The following is a 20,628-nucleotide window of genomic DNA, read 5'->3' as shown; positions in this document are numbered from 1 at the left end:
AGAGAGAGAGAGAGAGAGAGAGAGAGAGAGAGAGAGAAAGAGAGTACGGCGGTGTGTTCGCGCGATAAAGCAACTTTCCGTGCGGCAATAAAGCGACAAGCAAGCGGGTGTCGCCCGTAAAACCGAAGGCTATATTTGTTTGGCGCGGTTGCTTTGTATTGTTTATGAGTCGTTCACCGTGCATCCGAAGTGGCGGAGTCGTCGCCAAGCAGCGGGGCATCCAACTGTCCGCTTCGCCGTACGAGCCGTGAAACGGACTGCGACTGGCTCTCTCCGTGACTTCATTACGAAAAGATACCTGTCGGAGCAGGATAAACAGTCAATGTGGCGCGAGAGCCTGTTTGTTCCGAGTGTTGAAACATCCTCTCCGCAATTTCGAGACCGCGTTCCAAATAAGAGCGTCCAGAATTCAATAGTTCGTATAGATTTGTTATCGATTTCTACTAAACTTTAAAACATTGCCAGAGATAAATTAAACGAATTACTTATGCTCGTTTATTTGATGTTTCATTAAAAGAATTTGATAATCAAGAAAAAAGAATACATTTATACGTTTATACGAGAAAAAATATCCTATTTTATTCATTTTCATACAAATGTTATTGTAGATTTATACTTAAACTGAAAATATAAAGCATTTGAGGGCAAAATGATGATCGGTCGGTTATTAAAAATAAATAATAAAATTGATAAAATTAGTAATATCTATTCTTATAACTTTTTCTCATCAATACTATTCTGTCATCTTATCATATCCTTGTGCTCATGTAATTCGATGTATTTAGCGAGTCCTATTACAATCACTACAAGCATACATTTGCGTCAGTAATGCTGTAACGCTACTTTGAGGACCATTAAAACGATCATCACGTCCTGAACGCACTTTACCACTCCGTGGACACGACCTGGTTACATCGTGTTCTAATTATCTTGATTTCGCGGTCACGTGCATATCAGATTGTAGTTTATGCAACATGATGAGCATCATAGTCCACGATTGTATACGAAGTCAAAGCGAACCAAGCAATTCATCATCATACGACAATACGGCTAATCAGTGAAATCTTCGAATATTATGTACAACATATATTTTGAATTCACGCAACATATATTTTGAATTCAAGAAATTTCACGCGGCAAGTTTTGCGTGAACTCGATAAATTAATATTGTTGTATGTAATTCACATATTAAACTTGTATAAATATTGAACGAAATCATGTTGGAAAGTGTAGACGTACAACGCGTATAAAATATTCATCTCATTACCTTTTTGATAATAGCCCGAGGCGTCGATATTCTTTCTTTAAAATTTTAACGGACATTAAAACGGTTAACGTCACATCGCGTCGCTGGACCGGAAGATCGATGTCGGATTATGAATAATGCAAAACGGACATTCATGATCTATCCGCTGACAAATAAAAAAGAATGTACCGGACGTTTATTTATTGACAACCGAAATCGTTCTTTTGCAATATACAACGTTATACCGAACGATCAATAAATTATTTATCCATTGTAGCCTACACAGCTATACTGCGCAAGGTTAACCGGTATGGGAGCCGTGAAAAACTTGGACGCAATTTTTACACCGCCCACCCTGTCCGCTGACAGATTTTTCCAACGTGCCTGCATATTGATCGACCTACGTGCTCGCACAATAATCCGCGGCTAGAGGAAAGAGTTCGCTCCGCGAAACGGAGCAAGCCCCCGTTGCGACCACGTGCGTGCAAAACAGGCACCGTCATTCTAATATATTTTCATTAGCTTGTGTTTTAATTAGAACGCTCATTAATGCCTGTCACGATGCGCCCCATCTTTCTCGCGTGCTCTCCTCTCTCTCTTTCTCTCTCTCTTTCTTTCTTACATTTTATACCTATCTTTCGCTCCTTCGCGTGTTCGATTTATTTGCCTTCATTAAGCGATCAGAATTCATATTTACATAGTTAGCGTCTGTGATACCCATTGTTATAGCAAAACTATTAGGTCTCGGTCTCTCCCATGGTCGCGGCGCATCATTTCGCTCCGCTTACCTTCATTTACTTTTTTTATAACCGGAGCCTTCGAGACGAGACAGTAATTAACTCTGTTACCTTGCAGATTTTTTGCGGCAATTCAGTATATCCGGTAATAATTATTGTAACGCCCGATCTGCTACTCACGGTCCTCTTTAATTTTACGGATCGATCTCGTTTGCGGCTTTCAAACCGGAAAAATCGATCGCGCTCATGTTTCTCGATAACCTCAGCGTTTTAGTCTCGTTTGTCAGGATTAGAGAGATTGATGAAAAAGAACATCGAAAAGAGCGACATTAAAATAGAGTACATTAGTAGATTATAATATGATCTCTACAAAACAATAAGCAATAAGATACATCAACTTAATGAGTAATTGTTGCGTTATAAAGCATGCGTTTGTATTTTTAAATTGAAAATGCATAGTGCATATATTTTGTTTTAACGTGCTCTCCAGCTTTTACATCCTTTTAAATCCTCCATTGCTTTAAGCGGATCGCAATTGCAATCTCCATTTTTCCATTTAGTCGGAAAGATGCTAACGTCGCCTAATACACCTACCTACATGTACGAACGTTCTCTATGAACGAGACAGATATCAGAAGCTTTCCGACACATATTAGATTGCTCGGCCGTGAATCACGGCTCTCCGCTCGAATCAGCTCGAAGGAGGAACCAACATCTCGCCCGCTTCGTCTTTTTCTCTCGGGAAGAATATTTTATGCAAACTCGATGCTCCTCTTCGTGAGAATCGATTTCTCTCGAAGATAGTCCGAACGAGTGGAATTTAATCAAATTTGAGAAAACAAGTAGCTGCGGCACGTATCCTTCAATAATTAATCTATCGATTTCTCTAGAACGTACACGTCACTAGCATTTAAAGTAAATCGCTTTAGATCCATTAATTAAATGATTTTACATTTTCGCTGATATATGAAGTATTGTAAAAAGATTATTATTTAATATATAAAGATAATTTGCTCACATCGAAAGAACGGTTTTGCTGAAGTATCTAACTAGATACAGATCTAAAAATAATTTTGTTGCACCATTAAAATATTATAATTGTAGTCGCTGAAGTATGATGATAATGCTGCAAAAAATTTTGATATTTTAGCAATCAGTTTGAGTGTTCTACATAATTATTTTGATGATGCAACAAAATTATTTTCAAATCTGTATCTAGCTAAATTTTTAGATACTTCAGCAAAACCGTTCTTTCCGTGCAGCTATCACTGGAATATTGTGTTTTACAGAATAGAGGTAATGAGATAAGTTCGTCGAGTAAACCTTTATCGATTCGCATTGACCCACAATCGTGTGCATAGTAGATATCCCCGGAGCACACCGACGAGAATTTATTCCGGGGCAACGGTACTCGCGCAAAATGATTTGGTGTTTCATCAACTCGTCGAGCTGATTCAGCAGTTGTCACCGGCTGATACCGCGCATCAAGGCAAAAGATATGCGCGATGGATGCTGTCGTGCCGCTCTGCGATCCGGTCATACCTGACCAAGCTGCTCGGCACTCGGTGAAGCCGAGTGCTCTGTCTCCCGTCCGTCCTAAATCAAGGGTAGTTGACGGACGCAGGACAGTCTGCGTGGAACTTGCGGGTCACCTGTCCACGTAGGCTATCCCGGCCGTTAAATCATCGCCGCTGGACTCTCCCCCTTCTTCCATCTTGCGCGCGCCCGTGCAGCTGGTCCACCACGGTCCTCGTCCCCACCGATCTGCACGGGCCGTACCGCCAAAGTGCCGCACCCGGCTCTTCCCTCCTTCGCGTATGAGGAATAGTACTGGGGCTGCTTTTGATTTAGCGGAATATGCTGCTGGCACTGACGACTCGCTCCCATTACCCGTTCTCATAACCCTTCCAGCTTGCGCACACCCCACGCGATCTGCTGCCCTTAGTGACACCCCTTCCTTTCTCTCTCTCCCTCTCTCTCTCTGTCTCTTATGCCGGTCCAGCATAGCCTTGCCTGGCCTCGCTTCACCTCTCTTCGCTTCGCCTCGTCTCGTCGAGCGAGACCTTTAATTAATGGTCCGGCTCATTTTGCCGGCATGAACGGTGCGAAAAATTATGCGCTTTTGAATACGGATGAACTCCGTAACCGGCGGCGCTCCGTTCCAGATTCCTCGTGTCTCGTTTCTCGGTGAATTTCTCCGGGTTTCGCGCCTGTATTGGGCGTGAGAGCGCTTCGTGTCGTGATTGATCGTTCTCGCGACCGGTCTGGCGGAGACCTCCATGGTTTTATGCAGTTTTACGGGACGAGCGATTCGTTAGCTGAGACGAGTGGACAAGTGGATGGTAGAAATCGTAAAAGCAGATTTGTCAAGGCCATTGAGAATTGGCGTTGCTAGTTTTAGTACGGTTCGTCGCTTGATTGATGACAGAAGTGAGCCGGACGGACTTCTAACGGCCGAAAGATAAATGGTAGCGTTTGCGCATTCACAAATGTCGCATCTAACTCCAATTTCATCAACCGATAATATTTATATTGAATAGTACAGAAGTGCCGTATTTATATGCTAAAACAATTTGATATTGGACTACAAGTAATCATAAAAACATGTAGATACGGAAGTCTACTGAAAGTGCGTTAAAATAAAATCGGCTTTGACATCACGACGTAATCGGGAAATTGCATTTCGCGAAAGGATTAAAAATATTCCACGCCGGAAATTATTAATTCTGGAGCGTCTTCCGTGATAAGCGCGGCTGCTTTCCGTTGCAGCAAATTGGTGGCCGACGTTTATTCGTAATTTGCGAGAGGACAAGGTGAAATCGTCATCTACGACGGCACGAGCCGGAAATAAGTGGTGGAAGCTGCGGGAAATAAGAAGGGTTTCTTGGGATAACAAACAGCGAAAAGTGGTGAGTTGTTCCAGAAGAAGGAAAGGTGGGAAGAGAGGGAGGTTCTGAAAAGGGGGGAGGCAAGGCGAGAGACATCGCCGCAATTCCCATTCAAATTAATGCAAACGGTCCCCGCTGCCAGGACCAAAAGGAGGATTCCGCCCACATTTTTTCCCCTCCGTGCGGTTGCAATGATGAACATTTGCGTCACGCCATTCTTCGAAACCGAGAGACGGAACGAGTCTGCCCGTTCCGTCCACACAAAGTCGCCTCAAGAAATATCTCATTTCTCGTGAGATTTTTGCATAACGCGACCCAGAGCCGGGGCAAAACGAAATAAACGTATTACACTTTGAGCAACGTCAGCCAAAAAAATTTTTCGAAAAACAGACATACATAAGATAATATCGTTTCGTGTCGCGGATTGTTTTCGACGTTTATATGAGGGGATATTCAATTGCCCGCAAATCTCATCGGCACTAGCTATGACATAAATGACGGCAAAGCCATAACCGTGAATTAATTTAATGCGCGCACAACCGCGAAACTGTCACACGGTAACGATCGTGAGTATTATAGAGAACGCGCGCAGTATTTGCGTAGAGTGAATAATTCATAGGAGTATTGGCATTTTTCCATCGTCGTCATACGATGCTTATTGAAGTAACCGGTTTACGCTCCAAATGCGAATAGCATTCGAATGCATATGATATTCCGACAACGCGGGATAACAACAGCTATAGTAGTGATTCATAAACTTGCAATTAAAGAGAGCTAATTCGTAGAATAGAAGCGTATATATACTATAAATTATTATATAAGTTTTCTTTTTCTCTGCGTTCCCTCCCCCCAATTACAGTTGGTATTTAATTGCATATAGTATAAATATAAATACAAAAAATATATATATTGTTATCTAATCAATATATTTAATAGCATTTAAAATTTACCACAGTGCATTAACTCATGTTATTTTACGCTTGCAAGGCTGTTCTGTAATCTCTAATATCGACGTTAAACAAGTTCAAGATTTATGTGTGAGTGACATTTATCGGGAATCCCAATTATGCACGATCAACGAGCTATGCAATCTATCGTTTCCTTCGCCCGTCTGTTCATCTGCTTGCTCGTATGAACGTCACGCTATGTCCCATGTCGATCAACTCGTGTTGTTTCCTATAGGATACGCTAATGTGTCATAGTTAACTACTGCGGTTTATTTATTTACAGGTCTGCAGAGACAATCGTGACGCATACTAGCATGAAACGCAAAAGTGTTCTTGTTATCGAGATTTACAAAATTATAAATTTTATAGATTGATTAATACGTCTAATTAATATATTTACATACAAACCTTTTAAGTATGTATACATTATATGTATAAAGTAAGATACATCAAATTTTGCTTTGAGAAATATTTAGTTGATACATAATACAAATAATTAGCTAATTAACGTAATTAAGGTACGTTAATATTATTGATCGTACAACGTATCTACATACTGCGATTCATATTTACTTTGATTAGCACTGTACACGCTTTCGTTGTCAAAGTCCAAAGGATTAATCTTTTACTGCCTAAGGCCAGTATTTGCTTTTCGAGAAGCTGAGTTTGCTGGATTACGCACAGAAACCGCGCGAAGATACACTTCGAAACTGTCTACGCTGAAAATTAAGCCGAGCAGTAAAGCAGCAATAGTGCGCTGAGACGAAAACTGCAACTCGTAAACAGAGGAACAGCGTACTCAAAGTGCAATTGGTATATCCATATTTATTTTGCGAAACTACCGTGGTTAAATAAACTCGAAAATTTTATATACAGTTATACAGTCGATCGATCACTATTATAGACAACATTCGCATAAACATGTATTTTATTCCGGCGAAAAAATACGTTGACGAAAAACGATGTAGGATGAAGGGGAATAATTCGAAAGGACACTGCATTAATGTAATGACAAAGCACCTGACAAAGGGATGTCTTTCACTGTACAAATACGTGAATTAAAAAAGGATATTTAATCGCGCTAATTGTCAAACAAGACTCGCGTGCGCTCATACGAGTATCCTGATCCTTTAAAGCGCACGCCAAATATTAATTATGAGAGTATGACATTCACATATTCGCCCGGAATCAATTATACTCGTAATAAAAATGTGCGGTGATGAAAAAGTTTCTACACGTTTCACTCACCGTACATGGACATACGTTAAAAGTGCATAATAAAAAGCACGCGCTTAAATTGAGTTTTATATTTTTCTGAAATATTGCCATGTATGAAAATCCTATACGATAAAACGCGACAATTTTCTTCTTTTTACATAAACATAGCTACATACAATAATTAATTTAAGAATCCTAACAAATACTTTGTCAAACTAATATATTTACTTAGCTAACCGTTAATAATTATAAATTAAATAAAAAATATTTAGACATATATGTATATATTTGTGTGTGCTCATTCAGTTTTATTTAAATTTGTCTGTTCAGAATTTAACAGATCCATGTAATATACAAATATAAATAACACAAATTTAAATATTATAAATAAAATTGCTGTTAATAAGTTTTCATATATTTTGATCAAATCACACGATAAAATTATTATAGAATTAAACTAAATACACTGCGGAAAAAAGAGTTAATTTTAAGAAGTGATATCGCGAAGATACAAGTTTGTATTGCAATCAACGCAGATTATTTCGTTGCGAAGAATACCGCGAGTTGATCAAAGGTAATCAAACGTGAATTTCCCCTCGCGAAATCGCGCATACGTTTATTCGAGACTCCACATATCCCTCGGGGTGCATAAATCGAAAAAAAAAGAAAGCGAAATATAAGACCGTCCCGCAGACCGAGCAACGGCGTGCCCGCTAATTTCCCTAATTTCGCTAATAAATTGTCTGGCGTAAAAATTCCCAGGTGGATTGTAAAGGTATTAATTTCTTCCGTGATCCTGGAATCCCCATCTGTTCCTTCTTCCCATCCGCTTTTCCCAAGATACACGTTCGTGCTCCTGCATAGCCGTTGTCAAAAGAGAGGAAGTAACACGTTGCGCGAGACAAAGACGAAAACGGGATTGCCGCAAAAGAGCACTTTTGTATTATATTATATGTTTTATATTATAGTTATGAATTACATGTTTCGAGTGTCCACAACCGCGTCGGGGAAAGTGCGGCAAGAGCGAACACGGAGACTGGTGGCGCGGTAAATTGAATCCAAAATAAGAAGCACGTCGAGACGACAGCATTCTGCGTTCCGGTTTGCGGTTTCGCGAAGTGTTCTTCGTGAAATTATGCTTGCAATTATGCCGCGAACCAGACTGCCCGTCCCTGTGCGCGTCCAAATATTTCAGCCCAGTCGCCACCGACGTGAGCACGGGTGCGCGTTAGATATTAGTGAAAAGCGTTGCGCTGCGGTCAGACGCAGTGGTCGCCGCCAGACGTTGGTGACTTTTTCTACTCGCGACGGCTATTTCTACCTGTCCGCTCCATGCTCGACTGCTAATTTTTAAATCTCGCCTGCACAATAACGATCGAAAGCTGTTAGGATAAATATCGAAAGTCTCTCCCTCGACATTTTGAAAGAATCAATTATAAAAGAGCAATATATGTACATACATATATATATATATATATATATATATATATATATACACACACACACACACACACACATATCATACTAAAATCTTAAAAGTGAAAGTGGTGACACAGTTTTTGGTTTTTCAAAAAGAGAAGCAAATATTAATATATTTTTATTTTATAATGACTTCTGAAAATATCTAAAATGTACTTTAATTATTTTTCAACATTTGTAACTCCCTTTTATTGGATATTATATTTAATTTATATATATACTAGCAGAAGTAAAGTTAGTTGATATACTCGCATATTCTGCTAATATACAGAACGGTCATGATATTTGTGAATTAGGGTAATGAATATCGTGTTACTGTAAAGATATATATTGAATGCTACAAAATCATAAATATACTTTGTGTTTTATATTTTCTGCCACATAATATTTTATACGTTTCGTACCAAGCATCGGACTTTTCTCACCACAAATTTTGAGGGTAAGCAGAATGAATCATCCTTTATGTCTTCCCCTTTCCAAGACACACTAACGAATTGCGTGTTAAATGCCCGCGAGAAATCACAAAAAACATCTGCATACGAGAAAATTTTTCTGGCGCGGAATTCTAGTAGCATAATTCTTTCTGCTCGTTATCAAGAGAAAGCTGCAACATTTCCGTTGGAAAATTATCATATCTGGCTCTGATATTAAAAGCATAATTACTAAATAATTAGAAAAATTAATTTCTGTCTATCTTCTTATCTTAAATTTTATGAATATTTTATTGAGTATTTTATGAGACCGTTAATAACAGAAAGGGATGAGTTTATTGGTATTCTTGACACATAGCCATTGAAAAAGAAAGCTTTCGAATGGTAAGAAAACTTATCTCGTCAATATGCAAAGAACGACAGATTAAATTGCGAGTTGTTACTCGCAGGTCGAATCGTGCTTTGTGTGCACGAGATAATCGAAGTGTTAAACTTTGCCCTTAAAATTTAATTTCGCGCTCCAAAACTCCAGAACAACGTTCCAACGAAATTTCCCGAACGCGGTGTAAATTCTGCCGAAATGGAAGAAAGCCACGAATGACCTACATATTGCTTTTGGCGGAAGAGCCTTTATTATAATTTTCCGGTGGTAGTTTTAGTTCGGCAGCGGTGATGGTGGGCGTCACGCGGCCATCAATTTCGCGTGACCAGCATAGAATCTCCGGGGAAGGGGCAGGAGATGAAAGAGGATAATTCCGAATATTCTCTGGTATAGCGAATAAATGAGAGATTAAGCGTGATCTAATTAATGAACACTTTCATTAGACTTTCTTTCGGTAGCTTCATGGAATTAATTTCCCGTAGACGATCATCGTGTTTCTGCGACTCGCAAATATATGTACGATGCTTTGTCGGGAGGTTTTACATGGATGCACGGAAATAGGAGGAAAGCTGTGGTACATGGAACTCGTTTTTACCATGGCGACGTCGAATCGAGATAAGAAATGTCATTTCCCCAAGACAATGGGCGTATCATTATCTACCATGTACAAAATGAACCAACCGAGAATATAAGTACACCGCCGAGTGTACTACTCTTTCTTTTCTCAAAAAAAAAAAACGTGCAAGAACGTAAGAAAAATTTGGCGACTTTTCCCTAAGACAAGTTAAGCTGCTGTCTCAATGAAAATAAAAATGCTGTTATGTTTTCTGTTATCAAAAATTCAAGGTAAATGTAAATTAAATATTGCTTAAAATATCTCGTGAATGTAACTTTATCAAGAACAATTCTTCTCGTTAATTCGATTAGTTTTATCTATATAACACATCAGATTCTTATTTAAAGTCTTTGACATCCTGCTTAATCGCTTTTACGTAAAGTCGGGCGACCATCCTTTCGTTTCGTGTTGAGAAAAGCTGCTGCGTAACAAAAATTGGGAAACTTTCTGTCTAGGAATAAAAGCATGATGAGGTTCCTTTGAAGACTGCCAATGGATTAACAACGCCGACTCGTCTGCAGCGAGCCGTACAAAGTGCCGGACACGCTCAAAGCCTATGGCTACTTCGGCAAATACAAAGGTTACGCACAATGGAGTGGCTACTGGTCTCGGAGGGACTCGACGGCGCCGGCGTCCCTGGAAGGTCCAGTTATAGCGGGTGTTGGACGGTGATACTACCAAGCTAGCTTGAAGGCAAGGGTTGTGCGTAGCGGCGTTGGTCAAAGGCTGTCATCCCGCGCAAGTGTTACCACCTGTCATCGCCAGGCTATTTGCGAGTTTCGTGCCGTAGAACGTAATCCACGAGTACAAAAGCGCGGCTCAAACATCAGACATGATTTGACGCCTCATGCAAACACCTCCATCTTCCATCTCCATCATCAATTAACATAAAATGTACGCAGCATGATCATTTAAAGATTAAACAGTCAAACGCGTAACTACGCACGAATACTGTGTACATACATATAAAAAAAGGGTAAATGTAAACAAATCAAGCTTATTGATGTGTATACTGCCAAAATTGTAACGCCTATATACAGAATTATGTGCCCCACTCACGTGTTTGTTTCAAGGTATTTAAACCCACTCCATCATTGAATTCTCTATACAATTGAAATTCTGACATGGGCAAGAGGAACGCATTAACTAATGACGATCAGCCGGACACATGGCATCGTCCCCTTGTGATTGATTACGGCCATATATAAAAGCCGGCAACGTTGGAAGAGCTCTCGCGAGGCAAAATAAAAATTCTGCGCTACCTAATAAATACGTCGTGCGCGTATCGATCGCCGCGAGTTGGCAAATGATTGCGTCGGCTGTTCGGACGGATACGTTCATTAAATGTCGTACATCAACGACTGCCTACGACTCGCTGACAGCAGATTGCGCTCCGCAATCACCGTATTCAGCTGATTATCATCGCGTTAAACCAAGTTAATTTGCGTATCTATCGACTGGTTCCTACGTGTGCAAAATGCGCGGAGTTGCTCGCGGAAAGGCAAAGAGAATGTCGCCGGCGTGTGTGCGTGGCGCGTACCCTCGTATTTGTATGATGGTGGAGCGCGGACTAACGACGGATCACCATAGGCGGGCCCTGCCATTGTGCGATTGATTTCAGACACGTCAATGTGCGGCTCCGCAGGATATGGAAAGCCGCGTCCGTGCCGGCGAGAATCGCGGCGGTCGCCGCCGCAATTGCTACCAGCCTCGGTCTACGTCGCGTTACAATGGTGAGCGACGGCGGGCTTTGTCATTAATTAATTCGCGAATGCAATATTAATGGTAAGTAATCAGCCGCGCCTGGACTGCGCGCCCGTGGAAATCACCTATTACAATTACTAATTGCATGCGTCGGACTAGCGAAGCGTGGCTGGTCGCCGATCTAAATACACAGGGATCTGTGTGTGAACGCTGGCTCGCAGCGCGCCCGGAAATAGGGCTTACGGTCGGTTATCCATTACCGAATTATATTAACATCATAATTAAAAGAAAATAACGTTAATCGAATAGAGAGAAATCGATTTCGCCTGCGTTCATGTAGAAAAAAAAAAGAAGAACGATTTCTCCAGATGAAAGCAACTGGATAAGTAGCGACGAGTAGAGGAATTACAAGCCTCGCGAAATTGATCGAAAATACGAATTACGAAGCGCGGAATCGGCTAATAACTCGGTCGGAACATTGGGCAATTAGTGACAAATTTTAATTAGACTGCCGCAAACGAGACTCCTCGTTATCACGTACAATAGTTCCCCGTTTGAGCGTTCGTCGATTCTTCGATCGTAGCTGCGGGCTGAAGCGCGGCGACAGGTTATTCGAAGCTTTTATAATATCCAACGCGAGTTCGGGCTTTGTACGACTCTGTCGAACTCCAGAGGATTTTCGCCCCTCTCTTCGAAGGGACCAGGCTTAATGGTGGCTTTGAAGCGTTTCATCGTTTGATGGGTTTGGCAATGCCGTAATACGCCATGGCAACAGCCGCTTTAGACCATCATCATCGCTGACTTCCATCATGCCTTTTAGTTCGATTCGTCTATGAGCTGGATCAAGCCGTGCGGCAGCAGTAAAATACTCCGACAACAATACTCAGCCAGAATATCGCGTTCAGACGTTATTCAGGTCTTTGTGAACTCGAGCAATTCGCTAATGAGGCGCGTCGTAATGCCAACTGCATTAAAACGATCGGCTATTATCTGTCTGTCTCTCATAAGTACTTGGTAATACTTTATAATGACCGATTGCCGCATGAAAGCCCTCCGTCCACTCCGTTTTCATCGCAAATCTCTCAATTTTCCGCGGCTCCATAATAAGCGATGCAGATCTTGAGATCTATAATCATACCGTTGAACCGCAAATCTGTTTACACGTCGAAGAAAGATTGCTTATCAGATGGAATTTAATTAATCCATTAACCGCGATTAACTCGACGCAGTAAGTTAAGCGCGAGATGAAATCGTTGAAAAGATATAACCGGAAGTTCGACATTACTTATCTAACGAATCGCTCTTATTAATTAAACAAAAAAAAAAGATTATTTCTCCATGTAGTTAAAAATGTAAAATATAGAAGAACACATAAAAATAAAAAATATATTTCTTTATAGATTTTAATAATCCTATTCTCTGTTTGTCTCGTTCTCTCTACTCTCCTCTTTATAGACACTATTAATTAAGCAGATATTGATCGTAGGTCTTCAAAAAATGCGAAACTAAATGTGTTCGAATAAATATTGATAATGAAAAACCTTCCTTCAGAATTTCCTTTCAGAAAATATAGATCTATCCTGCAACTTTGATTCGTTATAAATATTGAAATTGAAATGTAAGATATTGAAGTATGGAGACTAATAGGTTCGATATTTTAATTAAGCGTCGTCGCTCAGAGAGCATGAAACCGTCATCTGTCTGGATTTTATAGAGTAGCAGAAGTGCAGATTCCTGTCACAGGGAGAACTGTGATGATGTAATGGTGGCGGCGATGATGGTGGTAGTGCGGCGGTGGTCGTATCGTGATGTACATCAGAGTCCCTCTTGGTCTCTGCAAAGGTCGGAAAGGGGGATGCTTTTGGTGGAAATACGTAGCGGGGGTGCAAGAGCGGAAACGCGGGACCACTGCCGGATATTGAAAATACCTCGAGAGCCTCTGGACACGCAAACCCCGCGCCATCTCCTACGCGGCATTCTATTCACACAAGTTAATGCGAGGAAGGCAGAACGCGAACCGTGAAATCGCAGTGTGTGTATACGTACATGGAACGTGGTTCTCCAGAACGTTGAATGCAACTACAAATCGGGACTAATGTCGTGTCTGCACCCCGGCTCGCGCCATTGTCGTCTCGTAAACGACGATATTCCTACGCACGCGGGACGATACTAGAATCCGTTTACGTTTGCTCATAATGAAAGCGGTGATGCGTACGGGACGGTGCGGTATGGCAAAGCGGTGAATCTAATTGAACGCGTCAGAAACCCCGTCTTGCAGTTTGTAAATGCGCGCCATCACACCACACAGAATAAATGGGACTCCATAATTTGACGTGTTCATTGGGAAAATGTATATAGCAGAGAGTACTATTACGGAATAATAGAGTGCAATAAAAATCCAATGTCGAAAACAAGTATCGGTAATTGTACATGAGACAATAAAACAACGTAGACATTAGACGTATCCACGGAGCTGTAAACAGCTTAAATTTACACTACATGCCTACATTGCGTGCTGTGCCACGCTCTGATGTTTACGTTTGTACATAATGAAAGCGGTAATGTAAACCGAGTGGCATTAGGTAGTAAAACGATAAACCCAATTGAGCTCCGTGTAGACAACATTCGCAGTCTCGTGAGGTCGTAATTACGCGGTATCCTATTAACATGAAAGATACTTTTCAGACGTATACAATTTAAATTTGTATCCATCAAGAGAGCATCCCCTTTATTCCAGAGAGAAATCGTAGAATTTTATACTAAAATCCGCTCATACAACTTTGCAATGCCTGTCGTAAAACATTAAACGTGCCATTTTAATCGTTAAATCAGTGTAAAATACAATTGTCGAAGAAAAATTCACACGAATATCTTTCGCGTCTAATAATATTTGCGAGAAAATTTTCTTACTAATATAAAATAACTTACATTAAATATAAAAATATCTTATCCACGCAAAGCTATATTTGCAGACCGAGCTTTCGACTCCTCTTACGGATGTCTCATTGCGCAGGGCATAAAATAGTTCAACAATAACGCGCGGATCGAGAAAGCGGAAATCATGTTTCAAAGTGGCGTCCCGTAGCGTTTCTCGAATAGTCTCACTATTGCACACAATCATACTTGCCAACTTTTCGGAGCGAGTAACTTTGGCATAGATGAGTTCGAGATTGAAATGTTCTCTGCCGATAGATACCGCGGGAAACTGCGGAATAGAGTCAGGATAGATTCCTGATCTTCGATTCCATCCAAAAGTTCCTCGATATTCAATTTTACATTTTATCAATAATATTATAGATACCCATTTCAAATCACTTATATAATTAAAAATAATTTTTAATTTTTGGTAAATATGATAGATATTTATACTGATATTTATAATATCGTTACTGTAGTTATTTGGCTTAGAGAAACTCTGTTATATCAATTAAATACAATTTAGCGATATTCGTTCACAGCGAAAAGACAGAAAGTCGTTAAACAGTGAATAAATGATGTCATATTTTCATATGTGATTTAAAAAATTATATCATCTCTTCAAAGATCGACTTCCCTGTTAGCTTGCAAAAAAATTAAAACATATGCAGTCGACACGTTATTGCTAGTCCTAATTGCAGCAAGTTAGTTATGAGTGTGCTCATTTTATCGCTCTTCGTTGAGATAAAAATAATTGGATCTCTGACTGGCGGAAAATTTGCATGCAAAATACGAGTGTCTGGTTTTTATTTTGTTGACGGCGACTGGCGAAATTTGCAATGACTCCCTGAAAAAACTGACGCACTTGTATATATATATATATATATTCCCCTTGTGAATAAAAGTCACAAGTACACAACACGCGATAAAATTCGTTGCAATACTATTGTTCAATGTATTTCAACTCACGGCAGTTTACTTTGTAGACAGTATGTTTCAGTCATTCGCAAAACTTTCTCGACTGAAACTATTGCCATTAAATGAGCAATTTATTATTATGATTATTTTTGTGCAAAATAAAACAAAAAATAATTTAATTTACAACCTATCTTTCCTTAAAGCATAAAAAAATGTTTGTATTTACAAAATATTTTACAACGCGAATATTTGCAACGGACCACCCTGCTGCAACGTTTTCGCTCATTACATTCGCAAGAAGAACCGGGATGGATGTTCTCTGATAGGAGAACGGTCAAGAACAAGTTTAAATCACCCGCCCGCCATACGACATTCGCACTTGAAAATGGGTATCCGTTAAGATAACGTGGTACCACCGAAGCCTTGGCATTCAAGAGTTGTACCTAAAAGCATTATCTTTATTCCCTCTGCTTTCATGTACTGGGTGCTCAAAAATTGTGTTTCGAGAATTATATCCTTCCTGCACGTTCTTGTTTTAATTCATAGATAATAAGAAAATAAAAAACTATTCTTTTCTTATCAGATTACAAGTAAAAAATTTGTCAACGTAATATGTGTTAACGTAATATATGTCGATACGCATGTCTATATATAATGCAAATAAATGTAAGACATCTATAATAATATCAAAGATATTGAAGTAGCAAATCATACCTCATCACGATACGTAAATAAAGCAGATCGTTGCAGCGTGAAGACACAAAAGTTTCTCAAACGACGCGAATGGTATTATCGATGAATAGCTTGTGACATTGGAACGTAATCATTCGTACGATCGTCCCGTAAGTGAGTGCGATCACGTTTCGTAAAGGACATCCGATAAGCCACGATAGGACACTTCGATTCCTGCTTGTTTGCAAAGTAATTGGATCACCCTTTAGATCACGATCTGTTCGCGAGTTCAATATTCTACGAGTCCGGGTGGAACATATTATCCCGTGAGAGACACGATTCCGCAATTACAAGATGCCGGGATCCCCTCCCGGCGACTGTGGGCTACCTTCTTATCGAATATTTACGTATCGATTCCGCTATCGAGTCGCTTTCCCTCCGCCGAGGACGATCTCTCGCCTCGACCTTTGCATCGGCGTGGCGTGGCACGGCACGGCAACGACGGTGGAGCGCGAACAAACGAACGACCTCGAAACTGCGGTGCATTACACACCGCGAGATCCTCGTGCCAATGGCAAAGTCTCTGAGGAACGTGCGGGAAGATAAATCTCGTCTCTACCGTCGATCGTTAATTACTCTCACGCTTAGGTGGGAAATCAGTTTCAAATAAATCATCATGCTCGCGCCCCTTCTCCTCGTTCCTCTTCTCGCGGCGCTTCTTCCACATTCACAAGCGTGTCGGAGGAGCGCGGTGAGAGATCCACGCTCATATATCGTCGACGAGGGGCACCGTTCTCCCGGCGAAAGCGCTTCGCGTACACTCGCGACGGCGACGTGCCAGCCTTCGGATACCGTAAACTGCAGGCTATTCGCGATAATTGAAGCAAGACTTAACGTGGATCAGCCGTTGGTTAACGCGCGCGGTAATGCCTGCTAGTTATACCACGCGCGCGTATCTTCGAAAGTAATTTAAACGCTTTCTGCAAATCCAGCCGCATATAGAGGTGGTACGTCTCGAGCACCTCGAGCCATTTGCGAATAATGTCTACAATTAAAAGGATGGGTAAGACCAACGGTGCTTTAGGAAATGTTTCGTAACGCAAGATAATAACACTATGTCTATCTGTAACTTAATTCCTCTTGTTACGGGCGATGATCCTAGCAGCTGTTGTTGTAATGCCAAATAAAAATATATTATGCAGAACGAAACGGCTCTTTTGATCTCTCGATCGGTATGACCTAACAGAATTTATTCTAAGCAATTCCGCGATGCAATTATTTAGAACTGGAAGTCAGGCAATTCCAACGATAATATAGCTTTCATAAATAACCCCTTAAGGCAAAGATCTAACGGAAGAGCGTTTCTCTGTTACGGTCTTTACCTTTCAAATGTTATATTTAGGCCCGTATTTATAGTCGTTGCATAAATCTCGTGTCAAAAAGCATACGTGCGGTGAGATATTCAGAATAAATTCATATCTTGAAATGTTCTCTTACATTATGAGAGTTTCAAATTCTCATTTGCGTAAATATAACCATACAGATTCGTTTGTATAATAAAAATCATGTTAAATATGAAATGCGTGGCTCCCGCGACCACGTCGGATGAAAATATGGAGCTGCTTTTCTCTTTTAAACGTGCGCGTTCTCGTGTCCAAATACGTACGAATGGATATTTATCGACCGTCGAACGCGCGCCGCTATGTGCGACAGTATCTATTAAATAGAACGGAATCGATGCAGAAACGTTTCAAAAGCGACCCACATTCGAGCGTGTTGGTCGACGCGATCCGACAGCGGATTATCCGCGGCGATTTTTCACCCCCCAGCGTATCTGGCGAGACACCTCGGAAGCTGCCGAATGAATGAACCGGTGGTCGTTCTCTAGTACGAACAGGCAAGCGTTGAATTAACGAGGCACGCAGGTAACCGCGACTCGCCGCAACTCACGAGTTGCTGCGGTCCGCAAGAGCGTGTGCGCACATAAATATAGACGACACATATCGTGGCAATTTGCATGTACGCGTGTCTTCGATGTGTAGTATCGAAAATGAAGCGTAAGTTCCTATTTTTACTTTTCATAAACTTCGGCAGAATATATCTGTTTCAATTTGAGTTTGTACGGATGAGTACGGGACAACGTATATAGCATAAAATTTCCTTAAATTTTCTTTAAATTCGAAAGATAGTTTATCGGTTTGTTTTCACAATCGCTACTATCCAGCTCCACGTGCCTTAATTTCTAGTTAGTAATTCATTAGATTATGAATGCAAATTGATTGCTGCGATAAGATAAAGTAATAACTTCACACTTTAGACATAACATGATAATTTTGATACATTGTTAGATATACAGTATATTATTAAATGTACCTGCAAAACTCATATTTACCATAAATGATAAAATCATTATGATGCGGAATGAAGTGTAAATAAGAAGCATTAACGAGCTTGTTGCTTTGACTTCCGATAGACTCGGTTTGTGGCTAGCACCAGTACGAAACTCGTTAGACGGAGACTCTGAATAAATTTACTCAAGCGGAGAACTATTTACTTTATCTTTCTCCATTTCTAATATATACCTTTTATATAAAAGAAAGAAGAAGAAAGAGAAAGGAGGGAGGGAGAATTCTAAGTTGAGAAACGTTGGAATGTTACACGACGACAAATATTTATACGTTTTAAATATATACAATACTTGTTAGAATGTTGGCGAAAAGCAATTTTTCTTGTCAAATTTACGCTATCGACAGTCTGTCGTAGATATCACGATGAATGAATGTACTAAAATACGACAATCGTTTCTTGCAGATCGTCATGTAAAGAGACACTTGACAGCGTAAAGGATATAAAGATAGAAAAATACGATATGATATACATGTATCTCGAGGAATCGCGTTGTCACGCTGTTTGAAAATAATTCACATCTCGCTTGAACGTGAGCAGTATATTTTATTTTAAACTCTTCTGAACAAGTGATGAAATATATCACATTAGGGCTGCGGTCCACTTGACGCTATAAATGCTTCGAAGCATTTCTCTTCACTTTTCTTTCAATGAAGAAAGAAGGAGAAGCAAGAAGAACACTCCAAAGTATTAGTAGCGTCAAGTGGACCGCAGCCTAAATAGCGTAAAACAAATGATGATTCAATTTTAATTAATAAGTGCAAGAGATTAAAAGATTTGGAGTGACATATTTTTCTACAAAGCGGAAAACGTTTCAAAAGTAGCGCGACGCTACAGAAACCACCGAAACTTTATGAAGCAAAAAAGACGAGAGCTCGAGATCATGTTTCCTGGTTACCTAAAATGTTGGCTCGCGTCTGTTTTTCCATCGCTTTAGATGCGGTACCAAGATCAACGGACGTACGCAGCGGCATAATAAGGTAGAGAGGGGATGGAAAACCTTGCGATGAAGGAAAGAAAGGAAGAAGATTGCTTCGCCGGGTGAAACGAAACGTACGAAAGGACGGAGATAAAGAAGCTTTGTGTTTCTCAACCGTTTGAGCTCTAAGCCTGGCGAACAACGCGGGCTTTGCCCTACCATCGCCAGTAACAACGACCTCCCGCTCCTTCGAGCCCTTGCGTTCCTTATTCTTCGTCATTCCTACGATCCTGTTCTTTCATTGTGTACGCTCGTCACCGTTCCTATCCACCCCCGAATCCAAAACATAAAAACATATATCCGCGAGATCCGCATAATAATGCCATCGATGATATCTGAATTTACTGCAGTATCACTCGAGAACTTGAAGCATAATTTTACACTTTGCACTCTGACATACGCAATAAATTCAAATTAAGAGTTACGACGTAAAAATGGCAATTTTGGAAAACAGCATTAAAATTTTTATCACAATATGCCGTATATGCATTTGTCAAAAGATTATATGACGTTTCTGCAGACGTGATGTGCGGTAACTCAAATATTTTATAACGCAAACTATCGAATTCGGAAACTTAGTTAAAGTTATATAATCACCTGTCGTGATAAATGTTGGAAAAGCAAAACGAGGAAAAGCGACACTTCGTTAAGCACTCTAATTTTTTCGTTCTGCGTGAACGAATGAATTTGTTTTCTGCGTCACGAACGCATGAATAATACATTTGCTAGAGACATTTGATTCTTCGATTTCCACCCTCGACCGTGACTATGGAAGCTCGATGTGACAAACGAATATTCGGGAGAAAGAGCACAATTTTATCGACAATTAATTAAGTAAACACTTATGTCTATTTCTACCAATGCGGATCAACTTTAATCTCGGTTTAACTTACTTTTTATCCTTTTTTAATTTTAAGAATTAGAAAAAGATAAAAAATAAATTAAACCGAGATTAAAGTTAATCCGCATTAGTGGAAATGGACATTAGACAAATTGCCAGATTATAATCGACGGCTACACGTGACTGTAATTATCGTACGAGCATCTCGCTCTTTCGTAGTTGGATCGTGAGAATTTTCAGTTATTTGC

The sequence above is a fragment of the Temnothorax curvispinosus genome, unplaced genomic scaffold (assembly GCF_003070985.1).
Source record: "Temnothorax curvispinosus isolate PA1 unplaced genomic scaffold, ASM307098v1 QBEX01006738.1, whole genome shotgun sequence".
Taxonomy (NCBI): domain Eukaryota; kingdom Metazoa; phylum Arthropoda; class Insecta; order Hymenoptera; family Formicidae; genus Temnothorax; species Temnothorax curvispinosus.
Note: the sequence above shows the minus strand (reverse complement) of the source record.